This window comes from Gossypium hirsutum, chromosome A13 (assembly GCF_007990345.1).
Source record: "Gossypium hirsutum isolate 1008001.06 chromosome A13, Gossypium_hirsutum_v2.1, whole genome shotgun sequence".
Classification (NCBI taxonomy): domain Eukaryota; kingdom Viridiplantae; phylum Streptophyta; class Magnoliopsida; order Malvales; family Malvaceae; genus Gossypium; species Gossypium hirsutum.
The window spans coordinates 31,108,257-31,120,521 of NC_053436.1; the positions used below are offsets into that span (position 1 = coordinate 31,108,257).

The 12,265-nt window shown below is 34.6% G+C and overlaps 1 pseudogene; it reads left to right on the forward strand.

Annotated features, from left to right (window-relative positions):
- The first annotated feature begins 7,454 nt into the window (after positions 1-7,454).
- Positions 7,455-9,768, forward strand: LOC107948354 (ureide permease 1-like; annotated as a pseudogene).
- Positions 9,769-12,265: the final 2,497 nt, after the last annotated feature.

Below are 12,265 nucleotides of genomic sequence, written 5' to 3' on the forward strand. Positions count from 1 at the left end.
AGGCTTGGCCAATCAATACCAGATTTTTCTTAAAGTTTCCCCTGTTTCACTGTTTGACTATTCTGACCACTCTTCACTACGAATCCAATTTCTCATTTTACAGAATTCAAAATGTGTTGTATTTGATCTCATTTGAAACTAGACTCATTAAGGAGTCTAAGCATATAAATTTTATCTTATAATCATTTTTGTACAATTTATAATGATTTTCTAAAAACAGAACAGGGAATCCAGTAGTCATTTTGACTCAGCCCCACAATACTTCAAATATCTCAAGATCGGTAACTCTTTTGTTTTTATAGTTTCTTTTGTAAGAAAATAGACTCTTCAAGCTTTAATGACATAATTCACTCAGCTTCTAATTCAACTCCTACAAATTATGGCGATTTTCCAAAATCACCTTACTGCTGCTGTCCCCAAACAGATTATTACCAAATCAAATACTAACATTAGCATTTCACCTTAATAGCTAGCTTACCATGCCTTAATTTAACATATAATTCACACATATCATATTCAGCTATATATACATTTATCATATTTCCATTTCAGCATATATAACTAACATTTATTCCGAAATTTTAATATCTAATTGCTTATAACTTTCTTCGGATGTCGTCGACTAATTGATCGGCTACTCAACTACTTTCGATTTTCCCCGATCTAAATCCAATTTCTTGGTTTCTTGATCTTAACATATTCAAATAAATCTCGTTTTAACATATTTTCATTCAATTTAGTCTAATAACGCATAAATGGGTAAATTACATTTTTACCCCTAATATTTCGCACTTTCACAATTTAGTCTTTATTCCACAAAACACAAAATACACAAAATTTGGTCACACTCCTTAAGGGCCGAATCTTCCTAGTACCCATATAAGTCCATACATTTCATTTATTTCACCTTTGAGTCCTTCAAAAATTTATTTTTGTAATTTAGCCCTAACTACTCAAAATCACCAAAAACTTCAACACAAACATATTAATCTTTAACATATCTTTCATTTTTCATCAACAACTATCAAAAAGCTCAAGCACTCATCAATGGCAAAACACAAAATCATCATCAATTCACAAAATTGAACCATGGGGTTTAAAGAACACAAAGCAATGATATCAAAAATGTGAAAATTATCAAAAACCAAACAAAAGACTAACCTTCCTTAGGTTTCAAATGACCGAATGCTATCCTCCTCTCATCCTCTCTACAACCGGCCAAGATGAACAAGGTGATAACCTCCCTCCTTCTTTTTTTTTTCTTTTAGTATCCTTAATATTTCTTTTATCATTTCTTTTCTTTTACTTAAACTAATGTCCACTTCATGGAAATTTACCACATAGTCTAATATATGCTCCATCATGGCCGGCCACTATGTATAAAAAAGGGGTATTTGACATGCAAAGCCAATATTTTCACTCCTTGCTTAAATTGGTCCTTATAAATTACCCTATCACATTTTTTTAAAACTTTCTCACATAAGTCCTATGGACTAAATTCACATGCAATTGACTAAATCGAAGCTTGAAATTTTCCACACATTCATAATCACATATTTTAGACAATAATATCACATTCAAACATTTCGGTGACTCGGTTTAGCAGCCCGAAACCACTTCCCGACTAGGGTCAGTTTTGGGCTGTCACAATTTACATGCTATAAAACAACTTATTTTGAAGTTATGTATGGATTATAAAGTAACGAAGTCGACTCAGTCTTTGTACTTAGGAGAATATTGAAAAGCGTCAAGTGGTTGTAACTGGCGTTTTCAAGCCGTGTTAATGCAGCGGAAACAGATGTGGATAATAAGGAAACTAGAAGGTCCACACACATATACGTCTGCTTGTATGTTGCAAGACCATAGAAAGTTAGATGTAAAAACTATATGCAACTGCATCATCCCTTTAGTGAAAGAGTCGCCCACCATTCAGGTTTCGGTCCTTATTGCGGACATCCAAGCTCGATTCAAGTATAAAGTGTTGTACCAAAAGGCATGGTGGGCAAAACAAATGGTGATACGAGAGTTGTATAGTGACTGAGATACGTCATACAACGAGCTTCAAGGGTAGATAGTCGGGATGCAGGATTATGTGCCTAGGACAGTGACTGATTTGCAAACACTGCTGTATAAATTCTTGGACGGGGAGATACAATCGGGGAAATGAGTTTTTTATCGATTATTTTGGACGTTTGAGCTGTGTGTTAGGGCCTTCCTTCACTGCAAGCCAATGGTATAGGTAGACAGGACATGGTTGTACGACAAATACACGTAAATACTCCTGATTGCTGTTGCCGAAGACGGTAACCGAAATGTACTTTCGATCGCTTTCGCCATCATAGAGTGTGAATGCTTCGAGTCTTGGGAATTTTTCCTTAGAAATTTACAGAGGCACATTGTTAGAGAAGACAACATTTTCCTTATATCAGATAGATCGAAAGGATTACTTGCTGCGATAAAGCGATCAGGGGTTTCGTGGAGGTCTATTTATTGCATCCGACACATCACAGCAAACTTCCACAGAGATTATAAGAATAAAGATTGAAAAAAAGAACTCGTGAACATGGTAAAAAAATTTTGTTTGTATTTATTTCAAAAATTACTTTTTAAATTTTTTCAGCCTATAATTTTTTAAAATGCTGATTTCAAATTAAATATGCAACTCATGAGTTAGAACCGCGAAGATTCAGGCAGAGGTTCGCGAGGCTTGAATCTCAGATGTCATCTTTACCAATAGATCTCCGGACATGGTTGGGTAGCATAGAGAACTGGCAATGGACTCAAAATTACGATGAGGGGTTTCGATATGGGCAGATGGTAACTAACCTGGTAGAGCCGGTCAACTTTGTATTGAGGCGCACACGTCATCTGCCGATTTCTACTGTTTTCTCGGTAACATTCTATAGGTTGGCCACATTGATGCCTAGGATGGGATTGAGACAAGCTAAGCAGACCAAGATCAGGCACGTGTACGTTGAGGGCGTCTGAAAGACCATGGCAGTAAATAGTCGAATGGCACAAACAATGAACGTAGAATTGTATTCACGCGACTTGGTGACTTTCCTAGTTCAAGAGTACATCGGCCGTCGTTCGGGTCTTCCACCTAGGTCGTATGCAGTTGATCTACGAAACAGGCAATGCAAGTGCGAGATATTTCAGACTCTTCGATATCTGTGTGCGCATGTTCATGCAACGTGTGCTAGAGCAAACTTAAATGTTGAACAATTCATAGAAGAGATCTATACGTTGCAATGCACATTACGTATATGGGGGAACGAATTTCTTGTAATACCCAATATCTCAAACTGGAAAGCTCCATCACGAGATGGTGCCTGACCGTAGTCTCCGTAGACATCCTAAAGGTTGATCATAATCGATGAGAATTTGAAATGACATGGATGTCAGGAAGACGGGCGAACTCAAACTGTGCACTGTGTGTTTAACATCCGGACACAACCGATCAACTTGCCCACATCGTGTCTATGTTTCCAGTCAATCATCTCATAATGCCAGACTCGAATATGACGAATGATATATTATTGAGCACATGTTCTTGTAAAAACATTGTAAAAATATGAAAAATTAGATAAATAGTATACTTTATTCAAATTATACACTTGATTAAATATAATACAATATACATACATATTTAATTTAAAACACATTAAAATGAAATAAATAACAATGATTTGACCTATTATTTCAGGCCTAAAAAACCACAAAAAATTCTCCAAAAAAATAAAATGATAATTTTTTTTATTTTAAATGAAATTTAAAATTTTGTAGTGGAATAATATTAAAATATGAAATATTTTAAAGACCCTAATATTGAGATTACTTTTAATTAATATGAAAAAATATGAAATGAATTGAAAAAAATTGAATTAAAAAAAGATAAATTGAAATGAGACTACTTGTGATTAATATGAAAAAAAATGTTGTATATTAGGAAAAATATAAATTTAAATGAAAAAAATTAATGAAATGAAATGTTAAATGAAAAATGAATAAAAAATGAAATGTAATTTGTAATGAATATGAAATTAAATGAAATGTTAAATGAATATAAAATGAAATGATGATTATGAAATGGAATGAAAGTTTAAATTAAAATAAATTATAAATTTAAATGAAAACAAATACTGAAATGAGAAATAATGAAATTTAAATGGAAAAAAATAATTTAAATGAAATGTAAATGTAAACGAAATGAAATGAAATGAAAATACAAATGAAATGAACAAGAAGAAACGAAATGCAAATGAAATATAAATAAAATGAAAAAACAATTGAAAGGACTTGTTAGGCGAATCCTGCGTCAGGCCTGTGTCATTGACCAAGGCATTTGGCCTTCCAAAGGCTGGCAATAGTTAACACAATTTTTTTTCTTTTTTCTAATTTTGCCCCTGCTCAACTACTATGGTCCACCACTACAAATGAGATACTTCAACCCATAATCACCGACCACTGCCTATAACTGTCACTCACCGTTGACCGTTAGCATCCTCCGCCAACTGATGACCACCGATCACCTCCAAATACATCCAACAACCGTCGTTTACCATCAACCACTGCCGACTATCGTCGATCACTCCACGGATCCTAATCCTAATATTATTTTAAATGACAACAACCACATTGTAGCCTATGTGCATAAGGTAAACGAGAAAAAAAATGTCTCATTTAATTTTAAATATTCATTTAAGTTATTTTTTAAATAAGAAATATAACATTCTATATATACTATAAACACATGATCTGTACTTAATTGTGAGACCCCGGTTGCATGATCCCGGTTATTTTCATGACTGAAGAGTTTTGCTGTATTTAAATGTCGCGGGTTTTGGGGTAGCCGCGTAATTCAGATATTTGAGCTACAGGCTGATTTAATATCGACATTAGTTGAAAGATGGCACCCGGAGACACATACATTCTACCTCCCGTGTGAGGAGGTAACTATTACACTGCAAGACATAACAGTCCAACTAGGGCTGTCTATAAACGGCGAAGCAGTGACTGGGCTTGGAAAAGTGCCCGATCTGTGGGGCACTTGCGAGCAGTTACTTGGAAGGGTGCCCCCCAATGACGAGGAATGACGATTAGCCTATATTAAATTTACTTAGTCAAAAGAAAACTTCCAGCATCTTCCGAGCAATCCAAACTAGATGGACATTATCTAAGTACACCGGAAGGGACACTAGAGGCCGGACCGAGTAATTATCAAACGACTCAGCAAGGTGCACGGCATCGCCGACGAAGGCCTTCGGACCATTACACGCCAGCAGCGGAGACGTCGCCGAGATCATGTCAATTGTAATTTTTATCTGTAAATATTTACTTTATTTTTTAATTATTTTGTTTTTAATATTAATTTAATTTCTCTAAAACAATTATTTGTTTGAATAAATGACTTCGAAATATTTAATAAAAAATATATATAATTCGAATAAGTAATAGTACACGACAAATTAAATTTACAGACACAATAAAATACAAATATTCTACAATATTAATACAAAAAATATAAAATTCAAACAAAAATAAAATGCACTAAGTTAAATTTAAACACCCAACAAACTACAAACAGATGAGAAAAATTAATACACGAAAATTTTAAATTCAAACTACATATAATACGAATTAAATTAAATTTACAGATACAAAAAAATACAAATATTCTAAGAAATTAATACATGAAAATATAAAAATGAAATATTAAATCCTAAACAACTATATTAAATTTACATATATAAAAAAATACAAATATTCTAAAAAAATTAATACACGAAAATATAAAAATGATACCTTAATTCCTAAACAACTATATTAAATTTATAGTTATTAAAAAATACAAACATTCTAAATAAATAATACAATTATTTTGAATAGTAGTTTCTTCAAAATTAGTCGTATTCTGCTTGAATCAGGGATGTTGCATTAGTACCCCACTTATAAGTTGCAGAATAAACGCTATTGCACCATAGATAATGTCCATCTGCGTTGGACATCTCGGTTAGCCATCTATGGCGTAGAAAGTTATCCAACCCTTAATGGCATAACCTTTGGGGTGGATATGACCGTATATAATTCAACTTCGTTAAAACATGACAATATATAATTCAACCCGAAACCCGGTTGTACACTACGAAAAACTCTCATCTACAATCCACTACAAAAAACTCTTTTGATGATATACTACAAAACACTCTCATTTTGATGGCTCTCTCAAAAAAATATTTTATCATCCATTAACACTATCAAAACCCAAACCACCCACTGTATATAGGGTTTGGTGTCAGTCATCTGTGTTCCAAAATAAGAAAAAATATTTTTTTAATGTGATAAAGTTGGTGTCGGCTATCGCTGTCCCAAAACTAAAAAAAAAAATTCGGTACCTGAAAAAGGTGGTGCCAGCCATCAATGTCCCAAAGAAAAGAAATTGCATTAGGATGCAAAAAAGGTCCTTCGTGCCGGCCATGATATGGCCAGCAACCAAAAAAATATTTTTTTAAATACCCTAATGCCAGCCATCAGTGTTTTAAAAATAATTTTTGCATTGGGAGCCAAAAGAACAAAACCCCAATTTTTTTTTAAATTAATTAGTACCAGCCGTTAGTGTTTCAAAAAAAAATTTCATTGGGACACGAAAAAAGTACCTGGTGCCGGCCATGTAAAACAAATTTTTTTAAAATTTTAACTAGTGCCGACCTTCAGTGTAACAAAGTAAAAAAATAAAAATAAATTGGGACACGAAAAAAATACCTTATGCCGGCTATCTAGTGGTCAGCACCAAAATTTTTCTTAAATACTAGTATTTTTGTATACCAGTATGATATGATTTAAAAAAAAAAAACCTGATACCGGCCATTGGGTTCCCAAAGTAAAAAAAAAATTAATATTTTAAAATCTAACACAATCATCAAGTAATTATGAGGCCAAAACACTATGTAGGGGCGGCCTTTGAGTTCTCAAAATCTTAATTTATTGTTCATTTCAAGTCATTTTAGTAATTATTTTTAAACCTACTATTTTTGTAAATATCAAAAAAAATTTAAGTTAAATTAGTAAAATAGCAAAATATTAGAGAACACTTTGTGATTGTCGGTTAATGGTATGCTTAAACATTAAATACGACAGCCAGTTTGGACCGCAATCTTCTGCAAACCCTTTCAATAAGCAATAAAAGCATCAAATTCATTAAAAAAATAAACCAGATATAGCCAAGCTGGATCAGATCCACCCTTTGATTCAGATTCCATTAAAATACCACCCATTTGAGTATTCATCTATTTTGCCACTCATAGAAACATGAAAATATACCCACCAACCAATAAAAATTTGATAATCCAACAACCCCTACAATAACTATTAGTATATATATATTCTATATTGATATAATGAAGATATCATAAATTTAAAAATTATATTTATAAATTTAATAGTTAGCAATACTTTGCCCCACTATGTACGGCGGAAAGAAAGAAGAAACGTGCAATATCTAAAACAAGTTGCAGTCAAATGAATCTGCTTTAACAAGATAAGCTATAAAACAGATGGTTCCAGTTGGATTCAGCATACTCTATTCTTTTATTTTCCCTAGTTCCGAGGTTCAAGGTAAAGTTAAAAAAGATACCTTTTTGTATTATCTTTCAGTGACTCCATTGGAGAGCTTGGGAAAAGATTATTGGAGAACATGTTTTGAACTGACAAGTTTTTCTTGGTTTTAGGATTGTATCAGAAATTCCAGAGTGAAGATCATGTATATAGTGGAGAGCAAAGGGGGTGCCATAGTGTGTATGCTGTTAGCTCTTTTGTTCCTGGGTACATGGCCTGCACTTATCACTCTGCTAGAGAGGCGAGGACGCCTTCCCCAGCACACTTACCTTGATTATACAATCACAAATCTCTTGGCTGTTGTAATTATAGCTTTAACATTTGGCCAAATAGGGGACAGCACAGCACGGTTGAAAGGCCCAATTTCTTCACGCAACTTTCCCAGGTGAGTTTCCCAGTTGGAATTGTTGCTATCTTGGAAAGTCTTCTAGTCTAGTTTGCCATTTCAAAAAACATAAAAGGTTACAGTTATTTGGTACAACTGAAAATATTCTAAATGCTTAACCCTCTTGGTTCATATAGCCACTTAGAGAAATGGTATTTAGCAAGTTCGTTGCTGGAATCCCAATATCAGCAACCCCTTCACTTATTCCGAATGTAATATATTCATGGGAATTTGATGCAGGATAATTGGTCTTCGGTTTTATTCGCAATGGCTGGTGGGGTGGTTCTAAGCTTGGGAAACCTTTCTACACAATATGCTTGGGCTTTTGTTGGTTTATCAGTTGTAGAAGTCATTTCATCAAGCATGACTGTTGTTATAGGTTAGATATTGAATATTTGAATCTATTGACATTGAAAAGAACTTGGTTTCTGATTTTATTGATTAAATTTTCTTTGCTTCTAACAGGTACAACCTTGAATTACTTCTTGGATGGCAAAATAAACAAAGCTGAGATCCTTTTTCCCGGTGTCGGTTGCTTCCTAGTTGCTGTTTGTCTTGCATCAGCTGTTCACTCATCCAATGCAGCTGATTATAAAGCAAAGCTTAGCAGTTGGCCAATTGATAATGAAACTGGAAAAGGGTATGCTCGTTTTCCTTCCAATACATTACATAAACAAATTTTGATTTTGATTCATTTTCCTGTTTGATTGATTTGTTATTATATATATGCAAATCATGAGATTGATCAGTGTTTTCCAGGACTGTGCTTTCATCGGCGTCTGAAGAAGCAGTTTTAAAGGATCGAGAGAACGGGGGTGGTCCCATACGCAAGGCAAAAGCCGGAACAGCAACCTTCTTGATAGAGCTTGAAAAAAGGAGGTCAATCAAGGTTGGGAAGTTAGATTCAGCTTCACCATTTCCACTTTTGGGAAGTCTATTTGGTCTTGGCTTCATTTTGTTCTTTTTTTCTCTTCTGCAGGTGTTCGGAAAGAGCATGTTCATTGGACTGACCTTAACTTTCTTCGCAGGCGTTTGCTTCTCCCTCTTCTCACCGGCATTCAACTAGGCAACAAACGATCAATGGCACACTTTGAAAGAAGGGGTTCCCAAGTTGGTTGTCTACACAGCATTTTTCTACTTCTCTGTCTCCTGTTTCATAATTGCTCTCGTCCTAAACATCAGCTTCCTTTACCATCCAGCTTTGGGAGTCTCCAAATCGTCCTTTAAGGCCTATCTAAAGGACTGGAATGGCCGAGGGTGGGCCTTCCTGGCCGGGTTTCTGTGTGGGTTCGGGAATGGTCTCCAGTTCATGGGAGGCCAAGCTGCAGGCTATGCAGCAGCAGATGCTGTTCAGGTTTGATTTTAATGGTCTTTTCCATTGATGAATATGAATGCTTAAGTTGTCTATTCGCCATCATATGTGAAATCTTTGATCATGGTTTCAGGCACTTCCTCTTGTGAGCACATTTTGGGGAGTGGTTTTATTCGGAGAGTACCGAAGATCGTCACGAAGAACATATATATTGCTGTTCGGCATGTTGTTCATGTTCATTGCAGCTGTTGGAATACTTATGGCATCATCTGGTCATAGGAAATGAAAATGCAGCTTTGGAAAACTACAGCTTATGTTGAAGTTAGAACATACCTCAGAGGCTGTGGTTGTGGGTTCATATCTAAGATCCATCTTTTTCTCCATAGCACACACACTTTGTTTCATAGTTTGTAAACTTCTTGAATTACACAATGATCAATGTCTTTCGGTTTTCCAACTCGATGACTTTAGCTGCAAAACGTATATTTACCGAGAAAAGAGTACACCAGAAATAGAATGAACACCTCAACTTGACTATCATCAAGTAAGAAACTAGTCTTTACATAAGTTTAGCTCCATGTTGTCCATCAACTAACTAGTAATGGTCATAAGCATTGAAATAAAATCAGTATGCACAACATGGTTATCAAAGCATGAGAAACAATGTAAGAAACTACTCTTTACATGAGTTTATCTCCCTATTGTCCATCAACTAACTAGCGATAGTCATAAGCATTGAAGTAGAAACCAGTATGCACATGGTTATTAGAGCATGAGAAAGAAATTAAAAATAAGGAAAAGAAAATAACAAGTGATGGTCATAGAAACCAGTATGCACAACATGGTTATTAGAGAGAAGAAAAAATTAGAAACAATGTAAGAAACTACTCTTTACATGAGTTTATCTCCCTATTGTCCATCAACTAACTAGCGATAGTCATAAGCATTGAAGTAGAAACCAGTATGCACATGGTTATTAGATGTTGGAATATTTTCAAATATTTATAGTATCCCAATAACTATAAATGAATGGGTGTAATTAATCAAAAGATAAAACTTTTGGTCATTGGTCAAAAGTTATATCATTTGATTTTTTAAAAAAGAATTATAACTATTCAAAAAATATTATTTGAATAGTTACAAAATTAAATGAATAATTATTATTATTTATTTATTCATAAAGAGACCTATTGAAAGATGTCTCTATGAAGAGACATGAAAATTCCTATAAATAGGAATGGGATTTCATTTGGAAATCATATCAACAAATTCTAATATTATTTCTTCTCTTCCTTCATTTTCTAATATTATTAGATTATTCTATAAAGTATTGCTGCAGAAATCCTTTGTAGAAATTGAGTTTTTGTTATACATTACTCAGTGCATAGTGGACTATTCTCGTCAGTGCAAAACGCAAATAGTCATTGGCTTCATTGTATCCTCGAGGTTAATTTGCTTGGAACTCGTTTGCACACTGAAGATGTAACACCCCGAACCCGAGACCGTCACCGGAGTCGAACACGAGGTGTTAACAGACTTTAAACCACTTATAAAAAAATTTCCCAGACACTGCCAATCTGCGTACTAGTCGCTTTAAAAATCATATCTTGAGTTCAAAAATTCGGAATCCAGTTCCGTAAATTTTTTCTGAAACTAGACTCATATGCCCATCTACATATATTTTTCTAGAATTTTTGGTTGGCCCAATTAGTACAGTTTATTAGTCAAAGTCTCCCATGTTACAGGGATCGACTACACTGACCTTTGCGCATTACGACTTGGATATCTCCCTGTACAGGGCTTCAATACTGATGCCGTTTGTTTCTATAGAAACTAGACTCAGAGAGGAATCTATACATATATGGCATGACTCCTAATTGTCTCTGGTTGATTTATAATGAATTTCCAAAGTCGGAACAGGAAATCCAGAAACCGTTCTGGCCCTGTCTCACGAGAACCTGAATATCTCTTAACATACTGTCCATATGATTGTTTCGTTACTTTCCTATGAAAATAGATTCATCAAGGTTCGTTTACATAATTTATTCACTATTTAATTCCATTCCTACTATTTTTAGTGATTTTCCAAATCTACATCACTGCTGCTGTCAGCATCTGCCTTTAAGGTAGACTTTACCTATTTCATAGTTTCCATGTTTCAACTAGCCCTTTTAGCATAAATAGCACAAATTATGATAGTGATTAACCATTCCCATGGCCAATCCTTGTTAAGCATATCCACACCTCTCAATAACCATATCCATACCAAATGATGATAACATTATGCTCAAACATATATAAGCCATTTTCGCATGGCTATCCAAAATTATACAAGTTCAAAGGGTCCATGACCCCCAACAAAAAGGGTAGTCCTATACATGCCATATCCAGAGTTCAACTAAAAGAGTACCAAAAGGGCTTTGATAGTGTGGATGACTTCGACTTCGATGATCCTGAATCCGATATCCGACGAACAAAATCTATAAAACAGAGAGCCAAAGCAACGGGGTAAGCATTTTAAAGCTTAGTAAGTTTCAAGTAATGAAATCGGCTTTGACTAAAGTATTACATTCACATAGCTAAATGGATCACTTTATTAATACACATTCTCATACACATACTTACTTCACACTTCATCAACATATACACACAAGGTATTATCCTATCTAAAAGTCGAAAGTTCGTTAGTCGATTGAACGAATACTATTAAAAACGAATCGACTTTTCCGATGCACACGCAAACATACCTTATCGTTTGGGTTTTTCGAGCGTATTAATTGAATGTATTACAGCACAACACGCTCACCTTCGAACCCAAGTTTCTTCGGAATTTAGCCGGATATAACCACAAGCACAAATGCCCTCGGGTCTTAGCCCGGATATATCAACTCGCACAAATGCCTTCGGGTCTTAGCCCGGATATATCAACTCGCACAAATGCCTTCGGGTCTTAG